At 32.2% G+C, this 23666-nt stretch overlaps 2 non-coding genes across 2 annotated transcripts; both read left to right on the forward strand.

The window, feature by feature from the left end:
• Positions 1-1185: 1185 nt before the first annotated feature.
• Positions 1186-1276, forward strand: Trnam-cau (transfer RNA methionine (anticodon CAU)). The gene is given in 2 exon segments: positions 1186-1222; positions 1241-1276. It is a non-coding gene; the product is annotated as a tRNA-Met (tRNA).
• Positions 1277-14400: 13124 nt separating this feature from the next.
• Positions 14401-14491, forward strand: Trnam-cau (transfer RNA methionine (anticodon CAU)). The gene is given in 2 exon segments: positions 14401-14437; positions 14456-14491. It is a non-coding gene; the product is annotated as a tRNA-Met (tRNA).
• Positions 14492-23666: the final 9175 nt, after the last annotated feature.

The raw sequence follows: 23666 nt of genomic DNA on the forward strand, positions 1-23666 counted from the left end.
GAACATGCTATTATTTGCACTAAAATACACAGACATAAAAAGGTTTTTAGGGAAACACATCCATACATCCTACAATGAATATGTTACTTATATTTTTGTAATGTTTAGCTTGATGATACTCTAGGAAGAAATGCTTGCAATATTGCCTTACCTTCACAGTAACTCAGTGTATATGATATACATACATTTACACTTTTATATTTGAGATAAGAAACAAAGCTATTTTGTAAAAAGAAAACACAAGAAATGTCTTAATATCATCACAATGCATTTTTTTCCGAAATATTTTATACATTCGGTATAACATGGCGCAAAATGGAAATGACTGATCGACCTGTTCCCTGTTTTACCAACGGTACGTCTCATGTCGCACGAGGAAAGAGAAAAACGCCAAATCACGTCGCATTTTTGCAACATTTCATGCGAAATGTATTTCTTGCTTAACGGTGGTGAATACACTTTTAATTTAACTATTTCGAACGGGCTATTCCTGATAGAACAACGCGTCTCTAACAGTTATGATCTCGAGGTGACACGTAAATCGTCTGTGAATTCTACTAATTAAACATGCTTTGTCTGACTATGACAAAGTCACCTATGTCTTATTTAAACTGATTGTGAAATTGCCGAAAAGGCAATCAAAAGAAATTTCCTGGAATTGTTTCAAATTATACGTGAAAACATATTGCCATTACAATAACAATAAAGTATCCAAATATGACACATCTGCTTATCTAAATTGATTGGGAAATTTCATGAACTAAAATTCTAGAATAATTTGCCATTTTATGAATATGATTTGTTGAGAAATTCAAAAAACCGCAATGATATTATAAATATCTGCAATACCATATAAAAAGGGATTTTTGAACTTTTTAGCAAATTATAAACAATATCTTTGGCAATAAATTGCAGTTCGACCTGAAAAACTACAACAAGATGTCAGAAATAAATAAATATGTCATGTAGATGCTAATGGTTTCAAAATTGCGTAGCAATTTTCGTGTGCCACTCTGTTAGGTAAAACGTACATGGCGCAAAACTTCAATACGTTTTTTTCGTTCTCAAATTTAACAATGAACGTTGAGGGGACGACCCCAATGTTTAACTTGTTAAAGCTATAGGCATACACAGATATAGTTGACGTTGCCGTTAGAAATTACGTTAAAGTTGATGTACGTATGTGCCTCGGTAGCGCAGTAGGTAGCGCGTCAGTCTCATAATCAGTGAACACAGAGCGATCTGAAGGTCGTGAGTTCAATCCTCACCCGGGGCATTAACGTTTTGTGGTATTCTTACAAATAGTATATGCTTTCGTAATCAATACAAGTTTTGTTTGAAAAGAAAAAACAACAACTGTTTTTGTGCTTTACCTTTGTCTGTTATGTGTACTATCCAACACAGCCTTCTCTGTATCTTTTTATCCAAAAACAATTCAAAATTACTATGTATCATTTTAGGAGTCAGGTTCATTCCATAATGATCATATTGAACAAGGTCTTTTCATTCTTCTCATTATGTTCAGTATAAATCTGTATATAAAGGGATATTTCAATGCTAAAATTGCGTCAAGCCTAAGACCTTCCACCTTATTAGCGCTCTTCTATCCAAGAATAACTTACGTTAACGTTGATAACGTTCTATTCATACACGTTTGTGCAGCGTTGTTTCTCGTACAACTCAACAGAGCACCAATCGTACCTGGTTAAAAAAATATAACACTCGCTCTTCGCGCTCGTTGAACATGATTTCTATAACTTTTGTAGTCCTAGCTGGTCCTTATACGTTCATATATTTACCATCCATAATGGTAAGCCTTGGTCTTGATGACGGCTAGATGCACTTATTACGATAAGCTTTCACTTGTTTGCATTAAGGTGCATATAAATTGGTAGGCCATGATGTTGGTGAAAGCAAGGTGAATCCATTATGGTTACCCTTAGTATGTTGGCTTTTAGGTGAACTCATAATGGTAAGCCTTGAATAGAGATCAAAATCGCAAAACGTATAGTGACAAAATGCAGTCTTTATTTGAATGAGACTGTTATTGATATCAATTGCAAATAAATTTCTGTCAACGCCTCTCACAAGCGACTTGATCACTATTTTCAGGGTTTTGATTAAGTCTGTGGTTCGAAGTTTGTAGAAATCATATGTCTTTTGTGAAATATATTTATTGAATCCATATTTTCGTGTTATGTGTAAAATGTTTTACTAGTTTAAAACAGAAGCAGAAAACTTGTTAATAACTGTAGCTGAGTTCAAAAACATCTTGTTATACCAATTGTCGGAGACCGAGTTTCAATTGGCATCTGAAAATTCACATGATAGCAGTTACCTTTGCTTTTGTTGTTAAACGCTTCCGAGTTATCGGCGACTCTTAACCTTTGGATCATCTTAAGCTAGATGCATCAGATAAATTCAAGATAAGAGGACACATATTAAAATCAGAAATGGTGTGATTAATCTGAAATACAATACAAATCTGGGCTGGTGCATTGTAAATGATACTTGTAGAAATAATACGCAACTATAAATTATTGATGTAAATAACTAAAGTCCTCCCAAGGACATTCATAATTATCACCTAGAATATGATACTTTGATTAACCACCTCTTCTTATCACAACACTATTACTGCAATTGATTGCCTCTAACTGGACACCAGACTTATCTGAGTCTTTGCATCGGAAAACATACGGTGCCAGTTGACGCTCGTTTTGTTAATTGCAGTTGCAGAGCTATCTGTATATATAGTGCTTTGCTCTTAGCTGTTAGATTGTGGTGACGGGTTGGTGCACTCAGCTTAATAGATGCTATCAGAGACCGATATAGAATGAACAATTGGTACTTGGAATACAATATATCGAATAAGATAATAGTTGATATTCCGTAAAATATTCACGATCCGGATGTTTAACTCGTGCACATTTGTATGGCTGTGGGTTCCATAAGGCGGAACAATTACACCATAAACGACTTGCGGTGATTTAAATGGCATCTGTAAGTAACGTCATTCTAACAAAGGAATACCCTGCGTTGTTGGTTGGTTAGGAAAACAATGTGCATATTAAAAAACTTTATTAAAGATGAATCTTAACTGTCATGAAAATATATTTTGTGGTTCTTTTTACAATCCGATGATTTTTGTAAAAACATAGCTGCCGATGGAATAAAGGTTATTGTGCTTTATCGTTGTCCAAATATGAATAAACCTGGAGCTGCATATGTTTTGTAAGTAATAGTATTCAAAAAGTGTTTTGAAACCTTATCACTATAATCAAACAGTGTAGGATGCTGTTTTCCTGATATGTTATAACAGTTTTATATGCCAAGGTTTTACCAAAATAACAATACAGTGCAAGGATTTCACGGCAAATTATTTCAGCAAATTGATATTTCATTAAAATAATATCTACAATCTCAGATTATCATACGCGAAGCATAAACAATTGCTACTAAGATATACACACGGGACTATCTATAGATAATAATTTGTTAGAAAGCGACGTCAGTCATGCATCAAATTCAGTTAAACAATAACCGTGATGGGTTTGACAATGGAGCGTTAAGGAAATACAACAAATCGTGTGCAAAGAGACCTACATACGTCGGTATTCAACTGAGAAAGATACGGGAACCGCAATGGATTATTATTCGCAACAAGTACACCAAAGAAGTAGTGGATTTAGAGGTTTGATTCGTGCTGTATCTTTGTGTAAATTATACGATTTGTTTTATTATATTGCTTGTCTACAACCCATATCACATAAACCAGAAAACTTTAGATCCAGATTGTGCTTTATTGTTTTTAATGTTTGAAATTATCGTTTATCTCTTCTTCTTTCGGTAGGCTAAGTTGTAAAATTGAAACATCTTTTTTGGACATCATTGATATTGTTCTGAAAAGAATATTGCATTTTTGATGCAGAATATCTTTGTCTTAAAATGTTGATAATCTTTTTTTTTAGTGTGAATAAATTTTAATAACTTCAAAGTGAGCATAAAAGGAAAAGAGTCATTTAATATTAATATGTCTTAGTTCTAGACGAGATACAAACCGCTGTCACCACACAAAATGTAGTGGTCTCACATCGACGCAGCAATAAACAAAAGTTTGACAGGATTTCATGACAAATTACATTTTACATGAAGATATTACATGTTGTAAGTGAATTATTGTCAGTCTTAGCAATACGGTGAGATGGTACTATATTAGTTCTGGTAGTACATATACACATGTAAAAGATTACCGATAAAAAGTCTCTTGTTTGCGTTCTTTGTTGAGGGTCATATGACCAACTTGTCTCTCACGCCCTAGCGATAGATTTCGGTCCAATTTGCAAATGTTTCATTTTATTGCTTTTCTTACTTTTTGCAGGGTTAGGACAATTTAAATATGCTAAAAGAGAAAATTAAACAAACTTTTTTTTGAAAATGAATATTAATGATAATATTAAAACAGACAAACTACAAAGATAGCAGCTAAACATCATGTCAATTTCAAAAAATAAGTAAGATAGTTGAAATTGCCTATTTTATTTTATTAGCTTCGTCTATCGGAACTATTGTTTCCTTCCAATCCTATTAATATTTTTATGGTTTTCGATGCAAAATGGAGTTTTATCCATAGAATGTTGTTTTTTCCCTTGATTAAAACTGAACTCATCAATTATGAACCAGTACATGTTGCAAAAATAATATGTCAGTAAGTTGCATATGGTTAGACAAAGATATTTTTTGAAGTTAGCATAACTTACATTGTATTTGAATAAAGGTAATCCTGTTTTTCAAACGTTTTCTTGAACTTTCAGCTGATTGTAAGAACAATTGCTTTGCTACAAAATATATTACAGACAAAATCAGCTGCTCGCTCATAAACCTGATGCTATATTATTTATCAAATATCTATAAACACTTCTAAAAAAATCACACATTTTGAGATTTATAAACGTAGCTATTTCACGATAAACGAAATTATTTTTTAAACGATACTATGTCGTTCCTTAATATATTTCAAAGAAATAGGCGCAAAAATAACATGGACATTTTCAGTGCGTGTTGAACCGAAATAAAATCAAGACAAGATGGGCAAATATACCTAAAGCATGCCAATTATTTGTTTGATCTAATGTATTTTGTGAGGCAGATTTAATTGTTTAATGGGATTTAGTTGTATTTGTCTGCCGTAAGTAACCTTTTTGGAATAATTATAAGACAGCAAGAGGATAGATACTGTTTTAACAATAGCATGCGCGTTTCTTCTACTTATATTTACTAATTAAAATCAGTAATACAGTAAAGGTAATTTAAAAATGATTCCTACGTTTTTGTTCAGTATTTCCTGTTCATAGGAATATAGGTCTACGTACACGATGTCTAAGATTTTAGACAAAATAACTATGCCTCTTTTATATTCCAAATAAAAATACAATTATGATTATATCCACTCAAATAGCGTGTGGGCGCAAGACATTCTTCATAGACCAATTCAGCGAATTCTGTCTTTAGTCCGATTTGCTCGCAGACAAAACAATCAGTAATTGAGAATACACATGCATTCGTTCCCTAGGATACTGTCATAAGAGTTTACGATGACATGCACAACCATAATTTTTCTAGCGATTTCCTTGACTACACTACGAAACATGTCTGAGCGTATGTTTAAATTTGAATAAAAAACATACTCACAAGTACTGAATATGCGATTCACAATTCGTTTTATTTCTAGCGTCTTAATTACGTAATAAAAATGAAAACAACATATGCTGATGACCACCGGAAAGGTCTAAGTCGCCTTTTATATTGCCGGAATAGTATTACTTGATGAGTTTGTAAGTCAAGTTTCTCTTAAAATTTCCAATTTCATTCAAATAATTTGATCATAATAATACCTAGTTATGGTGTATTATTGGTTATATTGAGATCAATGTCTCGAACAATAAAAAAGGTAATTAAATACTTAGTAGACAATGCATTATGTCATTTCATAAACAATTGTCGATGAAGCGTAAGGAGCCTTGGCATATATATACATTTTACAAGAAATGTGAGGAAATAATATTAAACCCAACTGCTTATGAAAGGGATGTGATTATTGATTCATGTTTATGGTTTATTTATTTAATTAAAAAAATGTAAAAAGGTAAAACAATTCTATTAAAAGTCCATTTCTTGGAATTTAAGTATCTGAGCCACAAATATTTGAAATTTGGATGCCAGGTAAACAAAAATTATTTCAATGGGTAAAGGAAGAATATGTAAATTATGACGATAATAGCATTGCAAACACAATTGGCCATTTCATGTTTCTAAAGTCTAAGCTACGACTGCTTAAAAACTCAGGTCAGTCATTATCGTTTCGGATTAATTACGTCAATAGCTTGTTATGTCTGACTGAGATTTTGATTGAAAAACTTATAAAATCAAATCATTTGCTTGAATTTTGAATAATAGACTCGATGGTATAACGGCAAGCCCACTTAGATTACCGCAACATTTCATCACGGTTACCTTTTCTATTTTATGTCGGAAAATTCGTTGTTGAAAACTATCTTTTCATATTTAGTTGTTTGGATTGGTCTATATAATACCTTTTCTGAGTTGAGTATCGCTAACTTTCGTTCACGTCATCAAAACAGTTTGTTTGGTACCCAAGTTGCATTACAGCCCTTACACTATAAGCGGAAACCCATCTAGTGAACGTTAGCCACAGACACATCAAGACTTAACCGAACAACTAAATGCATGGCTGATGGGAAGAAAGAACGTTTCTTTGAACTAAAATATCATTTCGAAATGTCAACTATTCCAGAAGACTTCCTTCAACGTAGAGTAAAGAACTTGCATTATTGTGACACGATAATATTATTGACAAAATGTTTAGAAAACTAACCCAATAAAATTGTCATCAGTATTTTTTCTGGAGTGATATTGTAAGTACTACAACAACGTTTTAATCAATGTTCTTTACATTGATTGCAACCATTGGAAAATGCATTTGTGACGCTGAATATAACTTTCTTACAAATGAAGAAATAAACATTTTGGCCAAGAAATCCCGAAATCAAGAATAGTGTCAACTAGTTAAAAATATGTTAACAACGCGTCTTCATTTTACAGGCATGAATTTACATGTCGTGTTGGTGCTATTTTAGGACAATAAGGTAGATGCTCTCGTATAAACTAGCCAATCATTGAACTGTCGATTCCATTGTCAACTTTTATAAACAACCCACAGCATGAATGTTTTAGCCTCGGTGGAACAGTTGACAGAGCCTCAGACCAACTCTCGATTTCGATCGTCGCCCACGACATGATATGTTTGCGTTTCTTTGCGTTACATTATTATTGCTTTTTATGTCTATATCAGGTATTTATTTCCATATATATTTGAGATAAAGAAAACAACATATTTGTTTGAAATACTTTCGTTTAAGTAATGGCATAAATTCAACGGAATATATGGACATTAAAATAGCTTATTTGTCAATGGTTTCTTTTAAACAGTACTCCGCATATTGCTACTGGACGAGACGACAGAATCCGTCTCATCATTGTACAATTTCGCCCGAAGATCACGTTCGTACATACCTTGTGGGTAAAATAATCCCCAAGGATGAATTGTGATGAACGGTTTCTTTTAAAAATTCATCATGAACTGTATATTCCCGATGGAACAACAAACGTAATTTGTAAATCTTCCTTCTAGACAATTACATTGGAAGTCGCTAATTGCCAGGAGATTTATCTCAACGTTTTTCAATGTAAAACGTTAATCGACTTAATAGGCTACTAACATAACAGACCTGTCATCTATGATTGCACGTCCGTCAAATGTGTCATCTGTGTCTTATCTAAACTGATTGTTGAACTTCAAAATAGTCAATGACGACAAATGATCCAAATCTTTGACACTGTTTTAAAAAATGTTAATTTGTTTAAATTTCACGAAGGCAATCAAGACTTATCTTTTTGAAATATTGCAATAGTTAATTAAACAAGAGCCGTCGTAAGACAGCGCGCTCGACTACGCCGCATTGACTTAGAAGTGAATACAATAACGATGTTATATACAAAATTTGGTCTCTTTATGTCAAACCTAACTTGATTTCCCATTATGAACATGTGGTTAGGAATATATAAATATTTTTTTCAAAAGAAATAAAAAAAAAAAAATTAAAAATCAAAAAAAGTCAAGGGCCATAATTTGTTAAGGGATAAAATGGAGTTATGTTTCTTGTTGTTAGATGGTCGTAAATAATTTTGATTTTTAATAAGTGCACAGAATGAACGATATAGAAGTTTTTTTTATTAAAATCCCAACTTGTTCTTAACTTTTACATGCCTAAAACTTTAACCTAAGTCAGTCAGGGGCCATAACTTGTATTAAGGATATGAAGTTATGTAACCTCATTGGGTAATGGTCCTGAACAATTGTGTGAAGTATTAAGTCATTTGAATGAATGGTATAGAAGTAATTAATAAATATCCCAACCTGCCCTAAAACTTTAACCTAAGTTCCATAGTCAATCAGGGGCCACAATTTGTATGACAGATAATATTGAGTTATATAACCTCATTATGTGATGACTCTGAACAACTGTGTGAAGTATTAAGTCAATTGAATGAACGGTATTGGAGTTTTAAGTGAAAATCCAAACTTGCCCTAAAACTTCAACCTGCCCTAAAACTGTAACCCAAGTCGATCAGGGGCCATAACTTGTATTAAGGATAATATGGGGTTATGTAACCTCATTGTGTGATGATCCTAAACAACTGCATGAAGTATTAAGTCAATTGAACAAAGGGTATAGAAGTAATTAAAAAATATCCCAACCTGCCCTAAAACTTTAACCTGAGTAAAGAATAATATGGAGTTGTCTAACCTCATCATGTGATGGCCCTGAACAACTGTGTTAAGTATTAAGTCAATTGAATGAAGGGTATTGGAATAATCGAGCTAAAAAGGAAATTTATTAAAATTTTAGGAGCGGCAACCAAAACAAATTAGTTATTATGATTTTGATTTTGCAATAAAGATGTGGAACAGGTGAATTTATTTAAAATTAAGAACGACAAATGGAGACAGATGTTTTAGAAACGTTTGCAATAAAGTTTTACGAACTATGTATTGATTTAAATCCCAAAACGGCAATAGGGAAAAATCAAGAATTGTTCGCAATACGATAAGTGTATTTTTGATATCATATTCATCTTTCAAGCAAATAATGAAGCACCGCCAACCCTCACTCTACTAGCAAAAAAAATCCTGATTGATATACTTTAATGTTCGATTAATTTAATTATAACTGCATAAAGTTATAACTAGTCATCGGAAACCGAGTTTTTCTTGTGCTGCAGTTTGCGTCTGAAATCCTACCATGACAGTAACCCTAGCTGCTTTGTTAAAATTAGACCTGGAATATTCATAAGCTAGATGCATTAGGCTACATGGATGACCTGATAACGACGATTTAAGACAAAATAATGTAATAAATTCATATTTAATTCAATTCGTGTTTTGTTGATTTAAGTCATGATCAATTTAAAATTAAAATAGCCGAAGATATATATTTTATGTCTATTTCTAAATTCCAAACTTAGATAATACGGACTAGAAAATGATGTATAGTTTTCTTAGTCTCATTCACTTAGCGCAACAATATCAAATTAATTCATTGCCTCTCATAACTCAGGACATAAAACTTCATTTCAGCTTTAATTAACATCGGTAAAATACGATAAAAGACGTCCATCGTATTGTTACCAGCAGTAGCAGAGTTATCTCTGAACATATTGCTTTGCTCTCAGCTGTTTGATTGTGGTGACAGCTAGGTGCACTCAGCTTAATGGATGCTATCAGAGACCGATATTGGACGAGCCATTGGTATTTGGAATAAAACATATCCATAAAGATAATAGTTTATATTTACTGATACTTTCCTGATCTGGAAGGTTTACTCGTGCAATTTGGAAAGGTGTTTTGCTTCACCATAGGATATACAACTGGACTATTAACGACTTACGGTTATTTGAGTAAGTCAACTCACTTCTAATTCCATGGGAATATTGTGCGTTTTCTGTTAGTAAGGAAGAAACTGTGCATTTTATGGAACTTAAATCAAAACAAATCTTGGCTTTCTGGAAATTATTATCCGTGACAGTTTCTACAAATCGAAGATTGTTTTACAAATATAGCTGCAGATGGAACTTTAGTGTTATATGTAATTTCAAAGTTTAAGAGTTGAAAATACCTCAGGCTGCATATGATGTGTCGGTTAATTTAAATACATATTCACCTTAGTTTAAAAGTGTCGGATGCTGTGTCTCCTGAAAGTTTATACCAGCAAAAATATAAGTTAAGGCTGCCAAGAACAACTATAACAAAATATCAAATAAGGATTTCATAACATACTTCTAGTAGTACAGTATATTTGTATTGCATTGAATAAATAAGACATTCTCAGCCTATTCCTCCTTAGTCACAAGGGATTATCTCTGAATATTGTTAGGTAATAAACAAAATCAGTCATGCATCAAATTCAGTTTAACAATAACCGTGACGGGTTTGACAATGGAGCGTTAAGGAAATATAACAGATCGTGTGCAAAGAGACCTACGTACGTCGGTCTTCAACTGAGGAAGATACGGGACACGCAATGGATTATTATTCGCAACAAGTACACCAAAGAAATAGTGGATCTAGAGGTACGAATCATACTTTTACTTATATTTACTCGTTTATATGTTTGACAGATTGCGAATGTAAAACTCGCATACTTACTTCAATTTAGAAAGACCATTACAAATCGAAACAAAATGTTTGGTGGACTAAGATTTTATTAAGAACATTATACTTTCCTTTACAGTTTGCGAAAATTCATGATATAGAAACATCATCACTTATTATTGTAGAGTGGGACTGTTTGTACACTAAATTGATTAGAATATCACTGCATGAGCATCAAAAAGTCATTGAACGACCTAAATGCCACTTTATTCTGGAAGAGATTGTGAAAATTTTAATATGAATGTCAATATACGGACTGTATTGCATCAACTATCAATACATTTATCAAGGGAAAACACATGATGATTTATAAATCAAATACAAAAAAAAAATGAAGGAAATTAAGAGTTTTCTACATTAAAGGTATTAACTGTTCTGAGCTTAGCTGCTGTCCGTCCTGCTTACGAAGGCTGCGAATCAGTGCTTTATCAAGTCGGAATATCTATAAACAATCAATATGTTTACTTGAAAATGTACTTGATTGTGTTTGGCGTTTATTGAAATAGTGTAAACTAAAAAGAAAGTAGTTTTGTCGAATTCGATTTATTTCATGTTTTAAACATATCTTAAAACTTGCAGTGTATTAGCAATCAAAAGCAATGTAAAAGGCAATTTATTTAAAAAAAAATATTGAAAATTATACTTATCATTGGGTTTATCATTTCAAAGGGTGTTTGAAAAGGTATCATAATGTCACGAATTTCAGTTATAAATTATGTCCATTTAAAAATATCAATTAAAAGTTGTACTTGCAAATTCAATTTTTTACGCTATGTCTACCAACTCTTGAAGGGAATGGCTTCGAAAAATAAATTAATTATGATAAAATATCATTTGATGTGGTTGATTTTTTTATAGCCATGAATGTAAAAAGTTGACATTTTTGTTGTTTCTAATTAAATTTCAAAAGAACTTGGTGCAATCATTATCAGTGCAGGTTAAATTGAAAATACAACGTGCTTTATTAAGACATTACATGGCCAATTACTTGATTGATCGGATAAAATGTATGAGGCACAAATAATTGCTTAATGAAGTGATGTTGTATTTGTCTGCTGCACAAGATAACAGGTCGATAGATACTTTTTTCAAATAGCAAGCACATTTCATTTGACTAGATATTTCTTAAACCAGTAACAACGAAAAGGTAATAAAAATATTCATACTTTTGTGTTGGAATAGTCCAGATAAGAAATACAGTTATGGTATAGAGGTGCTAGATATCCTTTCTGAAACAATTTATCGAATGCTGCCTAAGTCATATTAGCTCGCAGACAAACAGCAATGCAGAATAGACATGCATTCATTCCCTTGGAAACGGCCCTGAGATTTTATGATTACATGCAACACAATTATATTCTAGTAATTGTCTTGACAATACAAATATGATTTACATGTCTGAACATATTTCATTCTTGAAATGTGTGATCCACAATAAATAAAGAGTTTGATCACGTTTCCATTTTTTTACTTATTTTATCCACCGGAAAGTCTGATTTTTATCGGAAAGTTGTATGTGTTGGTAGGGAAACGCCAAAACATTAATTATAATCATTGTGGACTTTAGTAATGTTTTTTTCGAAAATAGTAATGATAGCATTTAGCACCTTGGTAATCGCCATAAACACTCTAAAGACGTAAATATTAGATAAAAATAAGATTAAAAATCAGGATTCCCTTCCGATATTCATTTTTCCTAGAATTGTTTCATCATAATCATTCCTAGTTAGTCATATCCTAAATAATATGTCTGTAAAGGATTAAAAATCAAGGCCGACTGCTTAGGATCAGGATTTGATTAATGATTTACCTATTGAATTAAGAAACCCGGACGGACTTGAAATACAAGGAAAACGGAACTTTTCACATCTAGTTGTCGTTTTTAAGGAGACATGATTGTGGAAATGTAAAATTATAATTATCCAAAAAAGTTCAACTTAAAAGAATTTCCGCTATTTTGTTTAAGATAGAAGTCTACTGTATTATTCATTTATCATAAGCGTTTTTACCCTTCAGATTATAATGTATTTCTATCCAAAATTGCAATTACACATGTCGATACATAGACAATCATATCCGTTTGTTTCACTTTTACTAATAATTGATTCAAAGATGCAACGACGCATGCATAAATGCCGTTTATTCAAGTAATAATATAGCAAGGCAATGGTAATTATAATGTCATTTGTGCACTGTATTCTAATATAGCTGCAATTAACACTTACCCGCACGCTATGTATTGCAGGGTACGATATCATTAAGTTTTATATTTCTGAAATCCACGTTGGATTGAAAGAGCTACAGAGTTTTATTATTACACACTTAGTCTTTATTGCAGTCAGTTAAATAAATTGTTTCTGACACGAACATTATAAGAAACATAGAACAAAGTTTCAAGTTTGTAGGCAATAACATCCATACATTCTACAATGAATATATAACTTATATTTTGTGTATGTTTATCTCTTGGAAGAAATGTTTGCATGCCTTCATTTTTGGCTCGACATTCATGCCTTTCCTTGACAGTTACGCAATTTATATGATAAACAATCATTTGCATGTTTATATTTAACATTAGAAACAATTTTGTAAAATAAAAGGCTAATGGAAATGTATAAATATCAACATAATGCATTTGTTTTGTAAATATTGTACACATTGGGTATAAAATGATGCAAAATGCAGAAATGACTGATCAGGCTAATCCCTGTTTTTGCAAAACGGTACTTTTCATATCACACGAGGAAAGAAAAAAAAATCTCGTCTCATAATTGCATCATTTCATGCAAAATGTATCCTTTGCTAAACTGTTGTGAATGCGCTTTTAATGTAACTATTTTGCATGGGCTATTCCTAAGAGAACAAAGAATGCCAAACATAATTTTCTTCAAGATAATTCCATTGGACGTTGCTCACTGCAAGGGGATTCATGTCAGCGTCTCTAACAGTAATGACATCAATGTGACAAAAAGATCGTCTGTGATTTCTACTAACTAAACAGACGTGTCAACTATGTCCTATCTAAACTTATTGTGAAATTGCTGAAACGCAATAAAAATATTCCTGGAATTGTTTCAATACGTAAACACATATTGCCACCACAATAACAATAAAGTATCCAAATTTGACACAGCTGCTTATCTAAATTAATTGTGGAATTTCAGGAACGTATATTCTAGAATCATTTGCAATATTATAAATATGATTTGTTATTAAATTCTAAAAATGGCAAGGGTTTTATTATCGTCTGTAAAACCATTTAAAAGGGGATTTTTGAAGCATATTGTTAAGTTTAGCAAACAATAAACAATATCTTTGGCAAGAAATTGCTGTACGACCAGAAAAAACTACAACAATTTGTCCGAAATTGGACGGAAATAAATGAATATGTCATTTAGATGCTAATGGTTTCGAAATTGCGTAGCATTTTATCGTTTGTCACTTTGTTAGGTACATGGCGCGAAACTTCAATACGTTATTTTCGTTTTCAAGTTTTACAATGAGCGTTGAGGGGACGACTCCAATGTTCAACTCATTAGAGCTTAAGGCATACACAGATATAGCTGACGTTGCCGTTAGAAATTACGTTAAAGTTTAATTACGTATGTGCCTCGGTAGCGCAGTAGGTAGCGCGTCAGTCTCATAATCAGTGAACACAGAGCGATCTGAAGGTCGTGAGTTCGATCCTCACCCGGGGCATATATGTTTTGTAGTATCCTTACAAATAATAGTTGCTTCCTTATTAAATACAACTTTTTTAATTGGAAAGAAAATTTATCTGTGCGTTACGTTCATCTATGCTTTTGTAGTACCCAAAACAGGCTTCTTTGTATTATTTATTTCGAACTTCCTGATAATCATATGATCAATCGTATAGGAATCGTGCTGTTATAACAATATCTGTGTAACATTGTTCACATTCATTTCATAATGAGCTTTAGTTTGACGCTCATCTTTGAAAATGATATATTCTTTCTTCACACGTATTCTGTGTTAATATGAATAAATCGGTTATTTCAATTGCAAAGAGTGTCATCAGGACTAAGACCTTCTGCTTCAATAGCGCTCTTAGATTTCAAAATAAGTTTTGGAACGTTGTAAGCATAAACGTCAGTGCAGCGTCGATTGTCTCTTGGACAACTTAACAGAGATTCCACAATCACGGTATATTTTAATTCTTGGCCGAAAAGGTTTTGCAGTAATATTTCCGATTGAGTAACGAAGTATTACCGTTTATATTATTAGAACATCGGTCATAATCATCGTTCTATCTGTATGGCATTATAAAACGTGCCTAAATCTCATTTGTCTCTATCATCCAATTATTTGTTTAAAAAATGATTATTTAATTGATATTATTTGCATGTAATCGTTGCTAATGCATATTGACAATAACTGGCGAAATGAGTTTAAGGGAATATCGCTTGATCATTAATATATAATTCGAATGATCAATTGAAGTACTACACAAGATTTGTCCTTAGCATTAATTTCCTGTGTAAACATTTGCCGTCCTGTATGATGATACATATCTTCAGATATGACAAGAGCAAATGTTTACACATCATTAAAGCATTAAGTAATCAGCAATTTTATGTTATTGGGTGCAAAACGTGATAGGATTTTGTATTAATAAAATAACTTAGAATTCTAAACAAGAGCTTTGCAAGCAGGTGAATTATGTCGTCTACTATTTTCAGTTGACCAAAGGGAGTAGTTCTAGACAGCAACGACACCACTGGCGACACAAAAGCTTTGATTATATAGAGATATATGTGCGTATACTGATATGCAACCTACTTATATCTCTTCGACACATTGGCCATAATTTATGCAGCAAAGCAATACACACGTTGCGTTTTATCTAATCTAGTGGCAACTATATTAACGGTCATTTTTCTCTACTTATTCTATAAAAGCGAAAACCATTTCAGTTACCCGTACAAGTTTTTTAAGTTTGTACATTAAGATATATTACTGTCAAATATGTGCATTTGTATGCCTCTAGAGTCAAAAGCTGACGGAATTTTAAAATATAATTTACTCCCCAAGACGTGCTGCAAAGAATAAGTATATGTTATGCACTTGCATGAAAACAAAATGAAACTTACAATTTTCGATGTATCAATATGTTGCCTATTCTACCAGCTTTGTATTGATGTCAGGTTAGATGTATAATAAACCCCGGTCCGTTTTTCTGTCATATTGAAAGAGATCAGACAAACTTACATATCCTTAAATTGGAAACACAATCAAATTACGCAAGGAGAATCCTCACAGGGACAATTGATGCTTTTCCTCGATAAATACCTTACCTTTAAGCCAGTTCCAACTATACTATTCTTACTGAATGCTGTTATCCGTCAACCTTAAACCCTGGTAAATGTTTACCAATGTGTCATATTTAGCCCCAGAAGTAGATAAGATGCATTCCTCTGTATGGCGAATTCTGACTTTTGGACGTTAAGAGTAAGAAATGTCAAAAGCTTCGACTGTTTCTACTTTATTAAGGGATGTGCTGTAAGTAACTGGCCATTATTATTTTGACACAGACAGGTTGTCATTTTATAGTGTAGAAGTAAAGATATGCAAAAACAAAACTTTGCAGGAAGTTTTGATGAAATGAGTTATCAATATGTATAATACATGTAAAGATAATTAGAAGAACTACGACTCTTGTTTGTCATTTTAGACAATTGACATCGTCTTATGTATACGTTTACAAAATATGTCATATTTAACTTTAAGACCTGTTATTATTAGGTGAAAACTATTTGATGTGTATTATAAATTGTTTTTAACATATAAAGCAATAAAATTTGTTTTAGTTAGATAATTATTACAGTGTTTCTATGTGAAAGTGTATTTCTGGTAAATACCCAGTGGAATACAAGTCAAAACAACAGAATTAGCCTCATTGTTCATCAAAGCATTCATATCTTAAACAACATTTAGATTTTCTATCGTTCCATGTAATCTGTAGTTTTGGCCTTCATCTTCATAGTGTGAACAGGGTTAATTTTTTATTATTCTGACTGCATAGCTCGTCCCAGAAGTTTTCATTGTATCATGACCATCTTTGTTTCCAACACAAATTTCATGGTCACATGTAGTTTTCGGACCAATATAAGTCAAATTTGTAAAGATGCAACTGTTTGTTAAAATGAGGATACACATACATGAGTTATTTTCTTTAACCTATGAAAACTTATCATAAAACATACAGATCCTTACGTTGTAAACATGAAGCTCTAGCCAGTTAGAGAAGATTATATTTTTTTTCAGATAATTTACAGCTTAAAGCTGCACTCTCACAGATTTACCGTTTTTACAACTGTTTTTATTTTTTGTCTTGGGAAGAGCAAACGTTTGCGTAAATTTCTGCAATCAAATGATATAAGATTGCTGACAAAAAATCAGATCTTAGATTTTCATACTTAAGTTCGAAAATTAATGTTACTAAGGCCAAATAAAAAATAGGTCTGTTTCAGGTTACCCGACCGACCCTATTTTTTCCCGCCGACCCTAACCAATTTTTCCCTGAAAAAAATGTGATTTGGGTACGAAAAGCATTTGTTACGAAATGTATGTACGTAAAGTTGACAATATTAGAGTTGGATTTCTGAATGTATTTACCGTACTTCACCTTAAAGTTCCGACACCTTAAAATAATTATTTTTTCGCTCTCCGAATTCATAGAAAATAACCATTTTTACATTTTATCTACATGTATGGTAAACCTGCCTTTTTTCTTCATGTCTGCATTTTACCACTTATTAATGTATCTGTAGTTATCAATGGTTATTACGCCAATAAGTGTAACTCCTTCATCAAGTTAATAAAAATCCCATTCAACACCATTTTATACATGCATTGAAATGAATAAACACCTTTTATCGGCTTCAGATCAAACAGTCACATTGTGTGACGTCACATAACTATCAGTTATACCCACGAGGATCTCATGGAGAGAATTGATATTGCTATGCAGGATTTATGTTTCTGAGTGGTGTTTTCGATTGTAACTTAAGTATTGCATTTCTAACTTTAATTCATCACATTAAATAGTTACCTGTAGCATTGAATGTGTTGACTTTTATTATTCTATTGATGTCACAATGAGTATTACTGTACGGTTATTGCTTCATAAAGTCTGTATTAAAAGTGTGGTACAAGTTTCAAAGTTTATTGGCGGATCGTTTTACAAACATGTCATGTCTGTGTTTTCTTAATCTCTTGATTGCCCTTGTTGTTTCTTTAATCCTCCATTAAATATATCACACATCCTTTTCAACAGGCAATAAATCGTTTAGGATGGGTAGTAACTAACTAACATATCACAGTGATGTATACGGTTAGGTAATCTAGCCAGGCATTGTAACGATAAAGATCAATATTTTTTGTCTGTGAGACTTAGTAACTGTACAAGTTACAATCGATGTCCTTTGGGTGTCCAAAAATAAGGTACCTAAAATAAATTATTTTTGAAAATAATAATGGATGTCCGGATTTTTAGATTGTCCGAACTCTAAGGTGAATTATGGGTAGTTTGTGCTTGTGTGGCAGGTATATTTCAATTCTTGAACTACCGGTATATCTTATTGTCAGATACAAATGTGTCAGATACTGACTTGCGGATTGATATGTCAGACTTAAGTGTGCAATTTTGGCAATAAAACCTGCATGTTACTTGTTCTTCAAACCTGAACCCCCAGGTCCTCTTGACAGCATTGAAGTTTCCTTGGCTGATGGCTAATATGGTAAATTTTCTGTCCCACTTTTCATGTAATTATGTTACAGGAAGGTTAGTATTCTACAGAGGGTGATTGAAAGCAAAAGGGTGCATAAAGAAAAGTAAAACCGTTCCTAAAAAGTCTTAAATAATAGCAGAGTGGTGTACCATAACTTAGTTGAAATCCAACCATCATTGTCAAAGTATTTAACAAGACAAATAAAGAATGTTTCCTTTGAAGCATGGAACATGTTTAAAAACTACTGATACACCTGAAAATTGATGACTTTTATTTTTGTTACTTTCTGAGTCAACAGTTACTGAAATCAATATATAAAAAAAAATATAAAAAAAAAATGAAAAAAATATTCCGACCTACCTACCCTATTTTTTTGGAAACGCACCTATTTTTTATTTGGCCTAATGGTTTAAGAAAAATGCAGAAAAAACATCAATTTTCGAACTTGAAGATATAAATATCTGCGATCTTATTTTTTGACAGCAGTCTTATTTAACTGGTTTCCATAGATTTTCGCAAAAAATCGTTCCAAGACAAAAAATAAAAGAAAGTTGTCAAAACGTTCAATCTTAGAGTGCAGCTTTAAATACCTCATCATCAATTGTATGTGGAACTACATTCCCGATTGTTCTTATTCTTGTATATAAACCTCCGAAAAGTTTTAACAATATACCGCATCAACATCGTTACCTCCTTAGAAAACCGACGCTGGCAGTTGATGGAGATGCAAAATGAGCCATAACTGCGACGCATTTAAAAGCATTTATGTTGGTCATGGACAGAAGTTCAAATTAAGCAGCCGGCTCACAAGTCCAATTAATTACAGTGCTAAGCGTAATCGACTTTAACGTCGGAATCTATGATCAACGTCTGTGCATTATGTGCCTCGGTAGCGCAGTATGTAGCGCGTCAGTCTCATAATCAATGATCACAGAGCGATCTGAAGGTCCTGAGTTTGATCCTCACCGGGGCATTATTTGTTTTAGGTCTCCTTACTAATGAAATTTGCTTTTGTATTTAATACAACTTTTATTTTTTGAAAAGATAAAAAACGTTTGTGCTTGTTACATGCGTCTATTTTTGTTGTATTCAAAGCAGGCTTCTCTGTCTTCTTTATTTCGAACAATGGCGTGTTAACATCGTATATTATAATCAATGTTATTAGTACCTGCCGCTATTACAATAACGTTGTAACGCTTGTGGTATCACATCCATTTTAAAATAAACAATTGCAGTTTGACCTTCTCTATTGAAAAGGAATATTCTTACTTTTTACCTATTCTGTAACAATCTGTATATACAAGATATATCTAAATTGCTAAGTGCTTGAGTGTCTTTAAGCCCAGAAATTTCCACCTGAATAGCGCTGTGATATTCCATTAAAAGCTCGCTGTACTTGATTTCAAAAACTCGCGTAGTGCGTTGAGTTACCATTTCATTCACATCATTTGTACTAATCACAACGAAAGCAATAACTTCTCCAAATAGGCATAGTTACTGCAAACGGAAAGTTAAAAGATATTTCTTCAGTTAGGCTTTATTTATGTGTAGGGACGAACAAAAAGTAAACAGTGACTAGAACAATCAGAGGGTTGTCTTAACAACGGAGATGCATGTGCTATTATGGCCGTACCCTTGTGCGTTCAAACAGTTTGTGAAAGCATTGTGATTTTCCATTGTATTATAATATCTCAATGATTTTTATGTTGGTAGTCTACGTTCTATATGGACGTATTAGGAACTTCCACAATCATAATATGTTTAAACTCTTGGCAGACAATATTTTGCCTTTCACATTAATCTTTCTGATCCACCTTGCAATGAAAAAAATATTTTGGATTGAGTAACAAAGAGTTAATCTTTTATTTTACTAAACAATCAGTCATAAACATCGTTCTATCTGTATGGCATTATACACATTTCTAAACGGAATTTGTCTCGATCATTCTTATCCAACTATTTGTTTAAGAATTTATAAGTTGATTGATATTGTTTGCATATAATAGTTGCTAATGCATAATGACAATAACTAGCATAATTAGTTTAAGGAATAATTGCTTTGTATTATAAATGCAAGTTATGGATACGAAATAAGTTTACATTAAAAGTAGTTGGTCTCATTTTGTCTTTGTTTGCAAAGACCTTAACAAATTGTGTGTTGAGTACAGCTTGTCCGTTTATATTCTATTTTTTATATTAAAACATTATAGTAAAATCAAAAGTATAAGGTTTACGCTCACGTGACCAAATAACGTCATTTGTTTAGCTCAATTCAATCTGCATTGATGCCTGGATAATTTTGTCAGTGTGTATTTCTGTATCATAAATCATTAACCATAGCGCGATCGGAAGTTCATGAGTTCGATCTTTGTCCGGTGCAAGATGTTATGCAACTATCTGGCCCTTTTGGAAAGTACCTCTTTGCTTTTTTTCACGTGGAAGCTCTTTGTTGTTCAAAAAATTATATCTAAAGAATACTCAACAGGGAAAAGTAAAATACGCTGATGATACGGCCTCCTGGTTTGCATGTAGTAAATTGATGTTCTTTGAAATCGAAATAATATATATCTCTTAGACACATCGGCTAGACATAATGGATCAAAACAGTGGTTAATGGAGCTATCAGATAACTAATTTATAAGTGGATTCCTTCATCCTTGAAACATAATATTACAAACATATTTAGTGATCATTGCAATATAAGTGAGGGTTTGAAGGATCTTATCACAGTCTCTGCATTAAGTCAAGTTAAATGTCGATCAAGTATCTTACATTTTTTCATCTCCTGTTGAGCTATTTTGAAAGATTAGTCCAAACTAATTTTAGTTTCTAAATTTGACGCCGCTATCGAAACAATATATATTTTTGGTATTGACTTAATTGCTTAATATATAATAACATATCAAAAATACGATTTCATTTTTTGTTACTTTGTAGTCAGGATATAGTGTAAGTCATCATAATTTCAATATATTTCTTGTTTGAAAGTTGATTATGAAAAATCCACAAGACTTTCGTGATTGGATATTTTCGAAAATGTTGACAACATTTCCCTATTTTAGAAAAATACTTTCCGTTTGAAAGCAGACGTAATTTCAGCAAATCTGTGATACAATATTTCTTTCGTAAATTACTCCTTTAATTAGACACCAATTTTGTTTTGTAAAGAAAATACGTTTTAAACTTGCAATAAATAGAAAATCTAACCTACTTTGAATAAATAAAAAAACACCTAATTTAAAGGGTTGGGTCTATAAAAGACCTCGGACCAGTATTCTATAACAATGCAAAAGACAAAACCAATGTAAATATCTATAAATTGGCAACACAATGTATTTACGCAAAAAGGGTAAAAGAGCTACTCCAAGGTACAACTAATGCAATTCCTCCATAATAAGGGTATTTACCTATATACATGAGAGGGAATTTCTAAACCGATTACACTTTCCATAAAATACAGGTCTTTACGGGTTCAACAATAAGCTTCGGACAGTTATGCCACCAGTAGACGATCAGATTTTTTTGTTCAGAAATTTTACAAATTACACAACACATAGTCCATCCTACATAGAACTACATTCCCGATTATTGTAATGTTTTGCGTATAATCCTCTGAAATTCTAACACAATATACCATACTCAGCTTTTACCTACTAAAATAACCTAGGCAACTTAATCATTCAACATAACACATAACTGCGACGTATATAATCGCAAATGAGCACCCTTTTACAACATATCAAATGTATTTGAAATAAGTAAGTATCTCTGTAGGTAGCTAATCAATTTCATAAGGAATTATTGCAGTTCTATCGTCACCCTGAAAGAGGTAGTATATTTTTTCACGTATTTCTTTGCTAACCTTTATATACGATAACTATTTAATGCATTTATTATTCTGCGTAGCCTTACACATCCCATCTGGATAGCGCTCTTTAGTTCAAAACGTTAATACGTTAGTGTTTCACAAGTTTAATCAAAGACGCCAGTGCACCGTCGATTCATTCGCGCTTAGCTCGAAAAGGCACCTACATGAAAGCTTTTACGCACCAGGCAAGCAAACTGAAAAATCAATACAAGCCTTGAAAAATGCCATAGTTTTGCAAAAAGACTCTTGTCGTTATGCTAATTTACATACTCTATCTTGCAGACACGTGTTTTTCTTTGCTGTTTTCCTTATTACTAGTTTTCGAGCTGCATTAGTTAAAATTGTTGTGCTTAAGGTATTAGCCGCGTAATACACACTTTTTTAAAAGCTTTAACCGACAACATAGTTATAATCACGATACACTATGGGACTTTTATCCAAATTTTGAAGATTTTTTACCGTGAATTAAAAAAAGTTATTTATGTTTCATTACACCTACCCCCAAACTCCAAGGGCTACAAAGAGCGACAAGTAAATATTTTGTCTATATTTGAATTTGTTTCGCATTATCACAGATTATGAAATAAACAAAAAACTGTTGCTGGTAAAATAAACTTCAGTTAACAGAAAACTAAAGTTCAAATGACTACATTATTGATACACATGGAAAAAAATAATTTTGATTGATCTTATGATTCTTCGGAAAAGAGCAGTTTTTTGAAAATATATAGCAGTTTTATAAAATTTATAAAAAATAGTTAACTATAATGCAAGCTGCTGAAATCATTTTAGATATTATCTATGATGTCTATTGAACAATTTAAAAGACAATTTATGATAGTTTACCGTCCAGTTTTGAAGAAAATATACATAATGTCATGTTACCATACATTTTTATAGCTAATAAAATGCTTAAAAATCAACCTTTTTCTTGTAAAAAATTATAAAGCTTAATTGGACTTATTCATAAAATGTACTCTTTCAAATAAATGAATTTTACTTATGATGCTAACTCAGAATACGGAGTTTAACACAAATGAGTGTACTTTTAAACTAAAATATGTGAAGAAACAAGAACACTAAGTGGGCTAGCCCCTCCAAAAATATCAGAGTGAAAGTTCTCAAATAATGTTTTTCTTTAAAATTATAACATGTAAACAATCTCTGTGAGTAATTTGATGTCTATCTGTTTTATTTTGTCATTGGTATTCTAACATTTAATTTTTTTCACAGTTATTCTTCACTCTTCAACATT

Source organism: Mya arenaria, chromosome 7 (assembly GCF_026914265.1).
Source record: "Mya arenaria isolate MELC-2E11 chromosome 7, ASM2691426v1".
Taxonomy (NCBI): Eukaryota; Metazoa; Mollusca; class Bivalvia; order Myida; family Myidae; genus Mya; species Mya arenaria.